The sequence below is a fragment of the Ambystoma mexicanum genome, chromosome 12, assembly GCF_040938575.1.
Source record: "Ambystoma mexicanum isolate Mex_15411 chromosome 12, UKY_AmexF1_1, whole genome shotgun sequence".
NCBI classification, from domain to species: Eukaryota; Metazoa; Chordata; class Amphibia; order Caudata; family Ambystomatidae; genus Ambystoma; species Ambystoma mexicanum.
The window spans coordinates 1,100,888,458-1,100,904,774 of NC_090936.1; positions in this window are offsets into that span (position 1 = coordinate 1,100,888,458).

Below are 16,317 nucleotides of genomic sequence, written 5' to 3' on the forward strand. Positions count from 1 at the left end.
AATGGTGCAAGGAAACACCAGATGGAGAACAGGTGGGTCTAAGAGAAGCATGGAGCAGTGCAATACATGAGGAAGGAGAAAGGGTGCAAGGAAAGACCAGAGGGAGAACAAGTGGGTCTAAGAGGAGCATGGTGGAGTGCAATGCATGAGGAAGGAGAAAGGGTGCAAGGAAACACCAGAGGGAGAACAAGGGCGTCTAGGAGAAGCATGGTGCAGTGCAATACATGAGGAAGGAGAAAGGGTGCAATGAAACACCAGAGGGAGAACAAGTGGGTCTAAGAGAAGCATGGAGCAGTGCAATACATGAGGAAGGAGAAAGGGTGCAAGGAAACACCAGAGGGAGAACAAGTGGGTCAGTGCAATACATGAGGAAGGAGAAAGGGTGCAAGGAAACACCAGATGGAGAACAAGTGGGTCTAAGAGAAGCATGGTGCAGTGCAATACATGAGGAAGGAGAAAGGGTGCAATGAAACACCAGAGGGAGAACAAGTGGGTCTAAGAGAAGCATGGAGCAGTGCAATACATGAGGAAGGAGAAAGGGTGCAAGGAAACACCAGAGGGAGAACAAGTGGGTCAGTGCAATACATGAGGAAGGAGAAAGGGTGCAAGGAAACACCAGATGGAGAACAAGTGGGTCTAAGAGAAGCATGGTGCAGTGCAATACATGAGGAAGGAGAAAGGGTGCAAGGAAACACCAGATGGAGAACAAGTGGGTCTAAGAGAGGCATGGTGCAGTGCAATACACGAAGAAGGAGAGAGGGTGCAAGGAAACACCAGAGGGAGAACAAGTGGGTCTAAGAGAAACATGGAGCAGTGCAATACATGAGGAAGGAGAAAAGGCGCAAGGAAACACCAGAGGGAGAACAGGTGGGTCTAAGAGAAACATGGAGCTGTGCAATACATGAGGAAGGAGAAAAGGCGCAAGGAAACACCAGAGGGAGAACAGGTGGGTCTAAGAGAAGCATGGTGCAGTGCAATACATGAGGAAGGAGAAAGGGCGCAAGGAAACACCAGATGGAGAACAGGTGGGTCTAAGAGAAGCATGGTGCAGTGCAATACATGAGGAAGGAGAAAGGGTGCAAGGAAACACCAGATGGAGAACAGGTGGGTCTAAGAGAAGCTTGGTGCAGTGCAATACATGAGGAAGGAGAAAGGGTGCAAGGAAACACCACATGGAGAACAGGTGGGTCTAAGAGAAGCTTGGTGCAGTGCAATACATGAGGAAGGAGAAAGGGTGCAAGGAAACACCAGATGGAGAACAGGTGGGTCTAAGAGAAGCATGGAGCAGTGCAATACATGAGGAAGGAGAAAGGGTGCAAGGAAACACCAGATGGAGAACAGGTGGGTCTAAGAGAAGCATGGTGCAGTGCAATACATGAGGAAGGAGAAATGGTGCAAGGAAACACCAGATGGAGAACAGGTGGGTCTAAGAGAAGCATGGAGCAGTGCAATACATGAGGAAGGAGAAAGGGTGCAAGGAAAGACCAGAGGGAGAACAAGTGGGTCTAAGAGGAGCATGGTGGAGTGCAATGCATGAGGAAGGAGAAAGGGTGCAAGGAAACACCAGAGGGAGAACAAGGGCGTCTAGGAGAAGCATGGTGCAGTGCAATGCATGAGGAAGGAGGAAAGGTGCAAGGAAACACCAGAGGGAGAACAAGTGGGTCTAAGAGAGGCATGGTGCAGTGCAATAAATGAGGAAGGAGAGAGGGTGCAAGGAAAAAACAGAGGGAGAACAAGTGGGTCTAAGAGAAGCAAGGTGCAGTGCAATACATGAGGAAGGAGAAAGGGTGCAAGGAAACACCAGATGGAGAACAGGTGGGTCTAAGAGAAGCATGGTGCAGTGCAATACACGAGGAAGGAGAAAGGGTGCAAGGAAACACCAGATGGAGAACAGGTGGGTCTAAGAGAAGCATGGTGCAGTGCAATACATGAGGAAGGAGAAAGGGCGCAATGAAACACCAGAGGGAGAACAAGTGGGTCTAAGAGAAGCATGGTGCAGTGCAATACATGAGGAAGGAGAAAGGGTGCAAGGAAACACCAGATGGAGAACAAGTGGGTCTAAGAGAAGCATGGTGCAGTGCAATACATGAAGAAGGAGAGAGGGTGCAAGGAAACACCAGATGGAGAACAGGTGGGTCTAAGAGAAGCATGGAGCAGTGCAATACATGAGGAAGGAGAAAGGGTGCAAGGAAAGACCAGAGGGAGAACAAGTGGGTCTAAGAGGAGCATGGTGGAGTGCAATGCATGAGGAAGGAGAAAGGGTGCAAGGAAACACCAGAGGGAGAACAAGGGCGTCTAGGAGAAGCATGGTGCAGTGCAATGCATGAGGAAGGAGGAAAGGTGCAAGGAAACACCAGAGGGAGAACAAGTGGGTCTAAGAGAGGCATGGTGCAGTGCAATAAATGAGGAAGGAGAGAGGGTGCAAGGAAAAAACAGAGGGAGAACAAGTGGGTCTAAGAGAAGCAAGGTGCAGTGCAATACATGAGGAAGGAGAAAGGGTGCAAGGAAACACCAGATGGAGAACAGGTGGGTCTAAGAGAAGCATGGTGCAGTGCAATACACGAGGAAGGAGAAAGGGTGCAAGGAAACACCAGATGGAGAACAGGTGGGTCTAAGAGAAGCATGGTGCAGTGCAATACATGAGGAAGGAGAAAGGGCGCAATGAAACACCAGAGGGAGAACAAGTGGGTCTAAGAGAAGCATGGTGCAGTGCAATACATGAGGAAGGAGAAAGGGTGCAAGGAAACACCAGATGGAGAACAAGTGGGTCTAAGAGAAGCATGGTGCAGTGCAATACATGAAGAAGGAGAGAGGGTGCAAGGAAACACCAGATGGAGACCAAGTGGGTCTAAGAGAAGCATGGTGCAGTGCAATACATGAAGAAGGAGAGAGGGTGCAAGGAAACACCAGAGGGAGAACAAGTGGGTCTAAGAGAGGCATGGTGCAGTGCAATAAATGAGGAAGGAGAGAGGGTGCAAGGAAAAAACAGAGGGAGAACAAGTGGGTCTAAGAGAAGCAGGGTGCAGTGCAATACATGAGGAAGGAGAAAGGGTGCAAGGAAACACCAGATGGAGAACAGGTGGGTCTAAGAGAAGCATGGTGCAGTGCAATACACGAGGAAGGAGAAAGGGTGCAAGGAAACACCAGATGGAGAACAGGTGGGTCTAAGAGAAGCATGGTGCAGTGCAATACACGAGGAAGGAGAAATGGTGCAAGGAAACACCAGATGGAGAACAGGTGGGTCTAAGAGAAGCATGGAGCAGTGCAATACATGAGGAAGGAGAAAGGGTGCAAGGAAACACCAGAGGGAGAACAAGTGGGTCTAAGAGAAGCATGGAGCAGTGCAATACATGAGGAAGGAGAAAGAGTGCAAGGAAACACCAGAGGGAGAACAAGTGGGTCTAAGAGAAGCATGGTGCAGTGCAATACATGAGGAAGGAGAAAGGGTGCAATGAAACACCAGAGGGAGAACAAGTGGGTCTAAGAGAAGCATGGAGCAGTGCAATACATGAGGAAGGAGAAAGGGTGCAAGGAAACACCAGAGGGAGAACAAGTGGGTCAGTGCAATACATGAGGAAGGAGAAAGGGTGCAAGGAAACACCAGATGGAGAACAAGTGGGTCTAAGAGAAGCATGGTGCAGTGCAATACATGAGGAAGGAGAAAGGGTGCAAGGAAACACCAGATGGAGAACAAGTGGGTCTAAGAGAGGCATGGTGCAGTGCAATACACGAAGAAGGAGAGAGGGTGCAAGGAAACACCAGAGGGAGAACAAGTGGGTCTAAGAGAAACATGGAGCAGTGCAATACATGAGGAAGGAGAAAAGGCGCAAGGAAACACCAGAGGGAGAACAGGTGGGTCTAAGAGAAACATGGAGCAGTGCAATACATGAGGAAGGAGAAAAGGCGCAAGGAAACACCAGAGGGAGAACAGGTGGGTCTAAGAGAAGCATGGTGCAGTGCAATACATGAGGAAGGAGAAAGGGCGCAAGGAAACACCAGATGGAGAACAGGTGGGTCTAAGAGAAGCATGGTGCAGTGCAATACATGAGGAAGGAGAAAGGGTGCAAGGAAACACCAGATGAAGAACAAGTGGGTCTAAGAGAAGCATGGTGCAGTGCAATACATGAAGAAGGAGAGAGGGTGCAAGGAAACACCAGATGGAGACCAAGTGGGTCTAAGAGAAGCATGGTGCAGTGCAATACATGAAGAAGGAGAGAGGGTGCAAGGAAACACCAGAGGGAGAACAAGTGGGTCTAAGAGAGGCATGGTGCAGTGCAATAAATGAGGAAGGAGAGAGGGTGCAAGGAAAAAACAGAGGGAGAACAAGTGGGTCTAAGAGAAGCAAGGTGCAGTGCAATACATGAGGAAGGAGAAAGGGTGCAAGGAAACACCAGATGGAGAACAGGTGGGTCTAAGAGAAGCATGGTGCAGTGCAATACACGAGGAAGGAGAAAGGGTGCAAGGAAACACCAGATGGAGAACAGGTGGGTCTAAGAGAAGCATGGTGCAGTGCAATACATGAGGAAGGAGAAAGGGCGCAATGAAACACCAGAGGGAGAACAAGTGGGTCTAAGAGAAGCATGGTGCAGTGCAATACATGAGGAAGGAGAAAGGGTGCAAGGAAACACCAGATGGAGAACAAGTGGGTCTAAGAGAAGCATGGTGCAGTGCAATACATGAAGAAGGAGAGAGGGTGCAAGGAAACACCAGATGGAGACCAAGTGGGTCTAAGAGAAGCATGGTGCAGTGCAATACATGAAGAAGGAGAGAGGGTGCAAGGAAACACCAGAGGGAGAACAAGTGGGTCTAAGAGAGGCATGGTGCAGTGCAATAAATGAGGAAGGAGAGAGGGTGCAAGGAAAAAACAGAGGGAGAACAAGTGGGTCTAAGAGAAGCATGGTGCAGTGCAATACATGAGGAAGGAGAAAGGGTGCAAGGAAACACCAGATGGAGAACAGGTGGGTCTAAGAGAAGCATGGTGCAGTGCAATACACGAGGAAGGAGAAAGGGTGCAAGGAAACACCAGATGGAGAACAGGTGGGTCTAAGAGAAGCATGGTGCAGTGCAATACACGAGGAAGGAGAAATGGTGCAAGGAAACACCAGATGGAGAACAGGTGGGTCTAAGAGAAGCATGGAGCAGTGCAATACATGAGGAAGGAGAAAGGGTGCAAGGAAACACCAGAGGGAGAACAAGTGGGTCTAAGAGAAGCATGGAGCAGTGCAATACATGAGGAAGGAGAAAGAGTGCAAGGAAACACCAGAGGGAGAACAAGTGGGTCTAAGAGAAGCATGGTGCAGTGCAATACATGAGGAAGGAGAAAGGGTGCAATGAAACACCAGAGGGAGAACAAGTGGGTCTAAGAGAAGCATGGAGCAGTGCAATACATGAGGAAGGAGAAAGGGTGCAAGGAAACACCAGAGGGAGAACAAGTGGGTCAGTGCAATACATGAGGAAGGAGAAAGGGTGCAAGGAAACACCAGATGGAGAACAAGTGGGTCTAAGAGAAGCATGGTGCAGTGCAATACATGAGGAAGGAGAAAGGGTGCAAGGAAACACCAGATGGAGAACAAGTGGGTCTAAGAGAGGCATGGTGCAGTGCAATACACGAAGAAGGAGAGAGGGTGCAAGGAAACACCAGAGGGAGAACAAGTGGGTCTAAGAGAAACATGGAGCAGTGCAATACATGAGGAAGGAGAAAAGGCGCAAGGAAACACCAGAGGGAGAACAGGTGGGTCTAAGAGAAACATGGAGCAGTGCAATACATGAGGAAGGAGAAAAGGCGCAAGGAAACACCAGAGGGAGAACAGGTGGGTCTAAGAGAAGCATGGTGCAGTGCAATACATGAGGAAGGAGAAAGGGCGCAAGGAAACACCAGATGGAGAACAGGTGGGTCTAAGAGAAGCATGGTGCAGTGCAATACATGAGGAAGGAGAAAGGGTGCAAGGAAACACCAGATGGAGAACAGGTGGGTCTAAGAGAAGCTTGGTGCAGTGCAATACATGAGGAAGGAGAAAGGGTGCAAGGAAACACCACATGGAGAACAGGTGGGTCTAAGAGAAGCTTGGTGCAGTGCAATACATGAGGAAGGAGAAAGGGTGCAAGGAAACACCAGATGGAGAACAGGTGGGTCTAAGAGAAGCATGGAGCAGTGCAATACATGAGGAAGGAGAAAGGGTGCAAGGAAACACCAGATGGAGAACAGGTGGGTCTAAGAGAAGCATGGTGCAGTGCAATACATGAGGAAGGAGAAATGGTGCAAGGAAACACCAGATGGAGAACAGGTGGGTCTAAGAGAAGCATGGAGCAGTGCAATACATGAGGAAGGAGAAAGGGTGCAAGGAAACACCAGAGGGAGAACAAGTGGGTCTAAGAGAAGCATGGTGCAGTGCAATACATGAGGAAGGAGAAAGGGTGCAATGAAACACCAGAGGGAGAACAAATGGGTCTAAGAGAAGCATGGAGCAGTGCAATACATGAGGAAGGAGAAAGGGTGCAAGGAAACACCAGAGGGAGAACAAGTGGGTCTAAGAGAAGCATGGTGCAGTGCAATACATGAGGAAGGAGAAAGGGTGCAAGGAAACACCAGAGGGAGAACAAATGGGTCTAAGAGAAGCATGGAGCAGTGCAATACATGAGGAAGGAGAAAGGGTGCAAGGAAACACCAGAGGGAGAACAAGTGGGTCTAAGAGAAGCATGGTGCAGTGCAATACATGAGGAAGGAGAAAGGGTGCAAGGAAACACCCGAGGGAGAACAAGTGGGTCTAAGAGAAGCATGGTGCAGTGCAATACATGAGGAATGAGAAAGGGTGCAAGGAAGCACCAGAGGGAGAACAAGTGGGTCTAAGAGAAGCATGGTGCAGTGCAATACATGAAAAGGGAGAAAGGGTGCAAGGAAACACCAGAGGGAGAACAAGTGGGTCTAAGAGAAGCATGGAGCAGTGCAATACATGAGGAAGGAGAAAGGGTGTAAGGAAACACCAGAGGGAGAACAAGTGGGTCTAAGAGAAGCATGGTGCAGTGCAATACATGAAAAGGGAGAAAGGGTGCAAGGAAACACCAGAGGGAGAACAAGTGGGTCTAAGAGAAGCATGGTGCAGTGCAATACATGAGGAAGGAGAAAGGGTGCAATGAAACACCAGAGGGAGAACAAGTGGGTCTAAGAGAAGCATGGAGCAGTGCAATACATGAGGAAGGAGAAAGGGTGCAAGGAAACACCAGAGGGAGAACAAGTGGGTCAGTGCAATACATGAGGAAGGAGAAAGGGTGCAAGGAAACACCAGATGGAGAACAAGTGGGTCTAAGAGAAGCATGGTGCAGTGCAATACATGAGGAAGGAGAAAGGGTGCAAGGAAACACCAGAGGGAGAACAAGAAGAGAGTAAAAGGGACGATGAGAAGAGGAAGACAAGGAGATTCTGGTGGCCATGGAAAGCAGTAGAATATGCTCTTAATATAGGATGCAGCAAAGCTTTGAGGATTCCAAAGAGACTATTCTAAGGAAGGGTGACCACAAGAGAAGCTCAGGATAGGGCACTGTGCATTGCCAGAGCCTCTCAGAGAGAAGGGACCCCGTGGCCACAGACGAGAGACAAGGGATAAAAGGTGCAAGGAAACACCAGAGGGAGAACACGTGGGTCTAAGAGAAGCATGGTGCAGTGCAATACATGAGGAAGGAGAAAGGGTGCAAGGAAACACCAGAGGGAGAACAAGTGGGTCTAAGAGAAGCATGGTGCAGTGCAATACATGAGGAAGGAGAAAGGGTGCAAGGAAACACCAGAGGGAGAACAAATGGGTCTAAGAGAAGCATGGAGCAGTGCAATACATGAGGAAGGAGAAAGGGTGCAAGGAAACACCAGAGGGAGAACAAGTGGGTCTAAGAGAAGCATGGTGCAGTGCAATACATGAGGAAGGAGAAAGGGTGCAAGGAAACACCCGAGGGAGAACAAGTGGGTCTAAGAGAAGCATGGTGCAGTGCAATACATGAGGAATGAGAAAGGGTGCAAGGAAGCACCAGAGGGAGAACAAGTGGGTCTAAGAGAAGCATGGTGCAGTGCAATACATGAAAAGGGAGAAAGGGTGCAAGGAAACACCAGAGGGAGAACAAGTGGGTCTAAGAGAAGCATGGAGCAGTGCAATACATGAGGAAGGAGAAAGGGTGTAAGGAAACACCAGAGGGAGAACAAGTGGGTCTAAGAGAAGCATGGTGCAGTGCAATACATGAAAAGGGAGAAAGGGTGCAAGGAAACACCAGAGGGAGAACAAGTGGGTCTAAGAGAAGCATGGTGCAGTGCAATACATGAGGAAGGAGAAAGGGTGCAATGAAACACCAGAGGGAGAACAAGTGGGTCTAAGAGAAGCATGGAGCAGTGCAATACATGAGGAAGGAGAAAGGGTGCAAGGAAACACCAGAGGGAGAACAAGTGGGTCAGTGCAATACATGAGGAAGGAGAAAGGGTGCAAGGAAACACCAGATGGAGAACAAGTGGGTCTAAGAGAAGCATGGTGCAGTGCAATACATGAGGAAGGAGAAAGGGTGCAAGGAAACACCAGATGGAGAACAAGTGGGTCTAAGAGAGGCATGGTGCAGTGCAATACACGAAGAAGGAGAGAGGGTGCAAGGAAACACCAGAGGGAGAACAAGTGGGTCTAAGAGAAACATGGAGCAGTGCAATACATGAGGAAGGAGAAAAGGCGCAAGGAAACACCAGAGGGAGAACAGGTGGGTCTAAGAGAAACATGGAGCAGTGCAATACATGAGGAAGGAGAAAAGGCGCAAGGAAACACCAGAGGGAGAACAGGTGGGTCTAAGAGAAGCATGGTGCAGTGCAATACATGAGGAAGGAGAAAGGGCGCAAGGAAACACCAGATGGAGAACAGGTGGGTCTAAGAGAAGCATGGTGCAGTGCAATACATGAGGAAGGAGAAAGGGTGCAAGGAAACACCAGATGGAGAACAGGTGGGTCTAAGAGAAGCTTGGTGCAGTGCAATACATGAGGAAGGAGAAAGGGTGCAAGGAAACACCACATGGAGAACAGGTGGGTCTAAGAGAAGCTTGGTGCAGTGCAATACATGAGGAAGGAGAAAGGGTGCAAGGAAACACCAGATGGAGAACAGGTGGGTCTAAGAGAAGCATGGAGCAGTGCAATACATGAGGAAGGAGAAAGGGTGCAAGGAAACACCAGATGGAGAACAGGTGGGTCTAAGAGAAGCATGGTGCAGTGCAATACATGAGGAAGGAGAAATGGTGCAAGGAAACACCAGATGGAGAACAGGTGGGTCTAAGAGAAGCATGGAGCAGTGCAATACATGAGGAAGGAGAAAGGGTGCAAGGAAACACCAGAGGGAGAACAAGTGGGTCTAAGAGAAGCATGGTGCAGTGCAATACATGAGGAAGGAGAAAGGGTGCAATGAAACACCAGAGGGAGAACAAATGGGTCTAAGAGAAGCATGGAGCAGTGCAATACATGAGGAAGGAGAAAGGGTGCAAGGAAACACCAGAGGGAGAACAAGTGGGTCTAAGAGAAGCATGGTGCAGTGCAATACATGAGGAAGGAGAAAGGGTGCAAGGAAACACCAGAGGGAGAACAAATGGGTCTAAGAGAAGCATGGAGCAGTGCAATACATGAGGAAGGAGAAAGGGTGCAAGGAAACACCAGAGGGAGAACAAGTGGGTCTAAGAGAAGCATGGTGCAGTGCAATACATGAGGAAGGAGAAAGGGTGCAAGGAAACACCCGAGGGAGAACAAGTGGGTCTAAGAGAAGCATGGTGCAGTGCAATACATGAGGAATGAGAAAGGGTGCAAGGAAGCACCAGAGGGAGAACAAGTGGGTCTAAGAGAAGCATGGTGCAGTGCAATACATGAAAAGGGAGAAAGGGTGCAAGGAAACACCAGAGGGAGAACAAGTGGGTCTAAGAGAAGCATGGAGCAGTGCAATACATGAGGAAGGAGAAAGGGTGTAAGGAAACACCAGAGGGAGAACAAGTGGGTCTAAGAGAAGCATGGTGCAGTGCAATACATGAAAAGGGAGAAAGGGTGCAAGGAAACACCAGATGGAGAACAGGCGGGTCTAAGAGAAGCATGGTGCAGTGCAATACATGAGGAAGGAGAAAGGGTGCAAGGAAACACCAGATGGAGAACAGGCGGGTCTAAGAGAAGCATGGTGCAGTGCAATACATGAGGAAGGAGAAAGGGTGCAAGGAAACACCAGAGGGAGAACAAGTGGGTCTAAGAGAAGCATGGTGCAGTGCAATACATGAGGAAGGGGAAAGGGTGCAAGGAAACACCAGAGGGATAACAAGTGGGTCTAAGAGAAGCATGGTGCAGTGCAATACATAAAAAGGGAGAAAGGGTGCAAGGAAACACCAGAGGGAGAACAAGTGGTTCTAAGAGAAGCATAGAGCAGTGCAATACATGAGGAAGGAGAAAGGGTGCAAGGAAACACCAGATGGAGAACAGGTGGGTCTAAGAGAAGCATGGAGCAGTGCACTACATGAGGAAGGAGAAAGGGTGCAAGGAAACACCAGAGGGAGAACAAGTGGATCTAAGAGAAGCATGGTGCAGTGCTATACATGAGGAAGGAGAAAGGGTGCAAAGAAACACCAGAGGGAGAACAAATGGGTCTAAGAGAAGCATGGAGCAGTGCAATACATGAGGAAGGAGAAAGGGTGCAAGGAAACACCAGAGGGAGAACAAGTGGGTCTAAGAGAAGCATGGTGCAGTGCAATACATGAGGAAGGAGAAAGGGTGCAATGAAACACCCGATGGAGAACAAGTGGGTCTAAGAGAAGCATGGTGCAGTGCAATATATGACAAGGGAAAAAGGGTGCAAGGAAACACCAGAGGGAGAACAAGTGGGTCTAAGAGAAGCATGGTGCAGTGCAATACATGAGGAAGGAGAAAGGGTGCAAGGAAACACCAGATGGAGAACAAGTGGGTCTAAGAGAAGCATGGTGCAGTGCAATACATGAGGAAAGAGAAAGAGTGCAAGGAAACACCAGAGGGAGAACAAGTGGGTCTAAGAGAAGCATGGAGCAGTGCACTACATGAGGAAGGAGAAAGGGTGCAAGGAAACACCAGATGGAGAACAGGTGGGTCTAAGAGAAGCATGGAGCAGTGCAATACATGAGGAAGGAGAAAGGGTGCAAGGAAACACCAGAGGGAGAACAGGTGGGTCTAAGAGAAGCATGGTGCAGTGCAATACATGAGGAAGGAGAAAGGGTGCAAGGAAACACCAGATGGAGAACAGGTGGGTCTAAGAGAAGCATGTGCAGTGCAACACATGAGGAAGGAGAAAGGGTGCAACGAAACACCAGATGGAGAACAGGTGGGTCTAAGAGAAGCATGGAGCAGTGTAATACATGAGGAAAGAGAAAGGGTGCAAGGAAACACCAGAGGGAGAACAAGTGGGTCTAAGAGAAGCGTGGTGCAGTGCAATACATGAGGAAGAAGAAAGGGTGCAAGGAAACACCAGCGGGAGAACAAGTGGGTCTAAGAGAAGCATGGTGGAGTGCAATGCATGAAGAATGAGAAAGGGTGCAAGGAAACACCAGAGGGAGAACAAGGGGGTCTAGGAGAAGCATGGTGCAGTGCAATGCATGAGGAAGGAGAAAAGGTGCAAGGAAACACCAGAGGGAGAACAAGTGGGTCAAAGAGAAGCATGGTGCAGTGCAATACATGAAGAAGGGGAGAGGGTGCAAGGAAACACCAGATGGAGAACAGGTTGGTCTAAGAGAAGCATGGTGCAGTGCAATACATGAGGAAGATGAAAGGGTGCAAGGAAACACCAGATGGAGAACAGGTGGGTCTAAGAGAAGCATGGTGCAGTGCAATACATGAGGAAGGAGAAAGGTTGCAAGGAAACACCAGATGGAGAACAGGTGGGTCTAAGAGAAGCATGGTGCAGTGCAATACATGAGGAAGGAGAAAGGGTGCAAGGAAACACCAGATGGAGAACAGGTGGGTCTAAGAGAAGCATGAAGCAGTGCAATACATGAGGAAGGAGAAAGGGTGCAAGGAAACACCAGATGGAGAACAGGTGAGTCTAAGAGAAGCATGGAGCAGTGCAATACACAAGGAAGGAGAAAGGGTGCAAGGAAACACCAGAGGGAGAACAGTTGGGTCTAAGAGAAGCATGGTGCAGTGCAATACATGAGGAAGGAGAAAGGGTGCAAGGAAACACCAGATGGAGAACAGGTGGGTCTAAGAGAAGAATGGTGCAGTGCAATACATGAGGAAGGAGAAAGGGTGCAAGGAAACACCAGATGGAGAACAGGTGGGTCTAAGAGAAGCATGGAGCAGTGCACTACATGAGGAAGGAGAAAGGGTGCAAGGAAACACCAGAGGGAGAACAAGTGGATCTAAGAGAAGCATGGTGCAGTGCTATACACGAGGAAGGAGAAAGGGTGCAATGAAACACCAGAGGGAGAACAAGTGGGTCTAAGAGAAGCATGGTGCAGTGCAATACATGAGGAAGGAGAAAGGGTGCAATGAAACACCCGATGGAGAACAAGTGGGTCTAAGAGAAGCATGGTGCAGTGCAATATATGACAAGGGAAAAAGGGTGCAAGGAAACACCAGAGGGAGAACAAGTGGGTCTAAGAGAAGCATGGTGCAGTGCAATACATGTGGAAGAAGAAAGGGTGCAAGGAAACACCAGAGGGAGAACAAGTGGGTCTAAGAGGAGCATGGTGCAGTGCAATACATGAGGAAAGAGAAAGGGTGCAAGGAAACACCAGAGGGAGAACAAGTGGGTCTAAGAGAAGCATGGTGGAGTGCAATGCACGAGGAAGGAGAAAGTGTGCAAGGAAACACCAGAGGGAGAACAAGGGGGTCTAGGAGAAGCATGGTGCAGTGCAATGCATGAGGAAGGAGAAAAGGTGCAAGGAAACACCAGAGGGAGAACAAGTGGGTCAAAGAGAAGCATGGTGCAGTGCAATACATGAAGAAGGAGAGAGGGTGCAAGGAAACACCAAATGGAGAACAGGTTGGTCTAAGAGAAGCATGGTGCAGTGCAATACATGAGGAAGGAGAAAGGGTGCAAGGAAACACCAGATGGAGAACAGGTGGGTCTAAGAGAAGCATGGTGCAGTGCAATACATGAGGAAGGAGAAAGGGTGCAAGGAAACACCGGATGGAGAACAGGTGGGTCTAAGAGAAGCATGGTGCAGTGCAATACATGAGGAAGGAGAAAGGTTGCAAGGAAACACCAGATGGAGAACAGGTGGGTCTAAGAGAAGCATGGAGCAGTGCACTACATGAGGAAGGAGAAAGGGTGCAAGGAAACACCAGATGGAGAACAGGTGGGTCTAAGAGAAGCATGGTGCAGTGCAATACATGAAGAAGGAGAGAGGGTGCAAGGAAACACCAGAGGGAGAACAAGTGGGTCTAAGAGAAGCATGGTGCAGTGCAATACATGAGGAAGAAGAAAGGGTGCAAGGAAACACCAGAGGGAGAACAAGTGGGTCTAAGAGAAGCATGGTGCAGTGCAGTACATGAGGAAAGAGAAAGGGTGCAAGGAAACACCAGAGGGAGAACAGGTGGGTCTAAGAGAAGCATGGTGGAGTGCAATGCATGAGGAATGAGAAAGGGTGCAAGGAAACACCAGAGGGAGAACAAGGGGGTCTAGGAGAAGCATGGTGCAGTGCAATGCATGAGGAAGGAGAAAAGGTGCAAGGAAACACCAGAGGGAGAACAAGTGGGTCAAAGAGAAGCATGGTGCAGTGCAATACATGAAGAAGGGGAGAGGGTGCAAGGAAACACCAGATGGAGAACAGGTTGGTCTAAGAGAAGCATGGTGCAGTGCAATACATGAGGAAGATGAAAGGGTGCAAGGAAACACCAGATGGAGAACAGGTGGGTCTAAGAGAAGCATGGTGCAGTGCAATACATGAGGAAGGAGAAAGGGTGCAAGGAAACACCAGAGGGAGAACAAGTGGGTCTAAGAGAAGCATGGTGCAGTGCAATACATGAGGAAGGAGAAAGGGTGCAAGGAAACACCAGAGGGAGAACAAATGGGTCTAAGAGAAGCATGGAGCAGTGCAATACATGAGGAAGGAGAAAGGGTGCAAGGAAACACCAGAGGGAGAACAAGTGGGTCTAAGAGAAGCATGGTGCAGTGCAATACATGAGGAAGGAGAAAGGGTGCAAGGAAACACCCGAGGGAGAACAAGTGGGTCTAAGAGAAGCATGGTGCAGTGCAATACATGAGGAATGAGAAAGGGTGCAAGGAAGCACCAGAGGGAGAACAAGTGGGTCTAAGAGAAGCATGGTGCAGTGCAATACATGAAAAGGGAGAAAGGGTGCAAGGAAACACCAGAGGGAGAACAAGTGGGTCTAAGAGAAGCATGGAGCAGTGCAATACATGAGGAAGGAGAAAGGGTGTAAGGAAACACCAGAGGGAGAACAAGTGGGTCTAAGAGAAGCATGGTGCAGTGCAATACATGAAAAGGGAGAAAGGGTGCAAGGAAACACCAGAGGGAGAACAAGTGGGTCTAAGAGAAGCATGGTGCAGTGCAATACATGAGGAAGGAGAAAGGGTGCAATGAAACACCAGAGGGAGAACAAGTGGGTCTAAGAGAAGCATGGAGCAGTGCAATACATGAGGAAGGAGAAAGGGTGCAAGGAAACACCAGAGGGAGAACAAGTGGGTCAGTGCAATACATGAGGAAGGAGAAAGGGTGCAAGGAAACACCAGATGGAGAACAAGTGGGTCTAAGAGAAGCATGGTGCAGTGCAATACATGAGGAAGGAGAAAGGGTGCAAGGAAACACCAGATGGAGAACAAGTGGGTCTAAGAGAGGCATGGTGCAGTGCAATACACGAAGAAGGAGAGAGGGTGCAAGGAAACACCAGAGGGAGAACAAGTGGGTCTAAGAGAAACATGGAGCAGTGCAATACATGAGGAAGGAGAAAAGGCGCAAGGAAACACCAGAGGGAGAACAGGTGGGTCTAAGAGAAACATGGAGCAGTGCAATACATGAGGAAGGAGAAAAGGCGCAAGGAAACACCAGAGGGAGAACAGGTGGGTCTAAGAGAAGCATGGTGCAGTGCAATACATGAGGAAGGAGAAAGGGCGCAAGGAAACACCAGATGGAGAACAGGTGGGTCTAAGAGAAGCATGGTGCAGTGCAATACATGAGGAAGGAGAAAGGGTGCAAGGAAACACCAGATGGAGAACAGGTGGGTCTAAGAGAAGCTTGGTGCAGTGCAATACATGAGGAAGGAGAAAGGGTGCAAGGAAACACCACATGGAGAACAGGTGGGTCTAAGAGAAGCTTGGTGCAGTGCAATACATGAGGAAGGAGAAAGGGTGCAAGGAAACACCAGATGGAGAACAGGTGGGTCTAAGAGAAGCATGGAGCAGTGCAATACATGAGGAAGGAGAAAGGGTGCAAGGAAACACCAGATGGAGAACAGGTGGGTCTAAGAGAAGCATGGTGCAGTGCAATACATGAGGAAGGAGAAATGGTGCAAGGAAACACCAGATGGAGAACAGGTGGGTCTAAGAGAAGCATGGAGCAGTGCAATACATGAGGAAGGAGAAAGGGTGCAAGGAAACACCAGAGGGAGAACAAGTGGGTCTAAGAGAAGCATGGTGCAGTGCAATACATGAGGAAGGAGAAAGGGTGCAATGAAACACCAGAGGGAGAACAAATGGGTCTAAGAGAAGCATGGAGCAGTGCAATACATGAGGAAGGAGAAAGGGTGCAAGGAAACACCAGAGGGAGAACAAGTGGGTCTAAGAGAAGCATGGTGCAGTGCAATACATGAGGAAGGAGAAAGGGTGCAAGGAAACACCAGAGGGAGAACAAATGGGTCTAAGAGAAGCATGGAGCAGTGCAATACATGAGGAAGGAGAAAGGGTGCAAGGAAACACCAGAGGGAGAACAAGTGGGTCTAAGAGAAGCATGGTGCAGTGCAATACATGAGGAAGGAGAAAGGGTGCAAGGAAACACCCGAGGGAGAACAAGTGGGTCTAAGAGAAGCATGGTGCAGTGCAATACATGAGGAATGAGAAAGGGTGCAAGGAAGCACCAGAGGGAGAACAAGTGGGTCTAAGAGAAGCATGGTGCAGTGCAATACATGAAAAGGGAGAAAGGGTGCAAGGAAACACCAGAGGGAGAACAAGTGGGTCTAAGAGAAGCATGGAGCAGTGCAATACATGAGGAAGGAGAAAGGGTGTAAGGAAACACCAGAGGGAGAACAAGTGGGTCTAAGAGAAGCATGGTGCAGTGCAATACATGAAAAGGGAGAAAGGGTGCAAGGAAACACCAGATGGAGAACAGGCGGGTCTAAGAGAAGCATGGTGCAGTGCA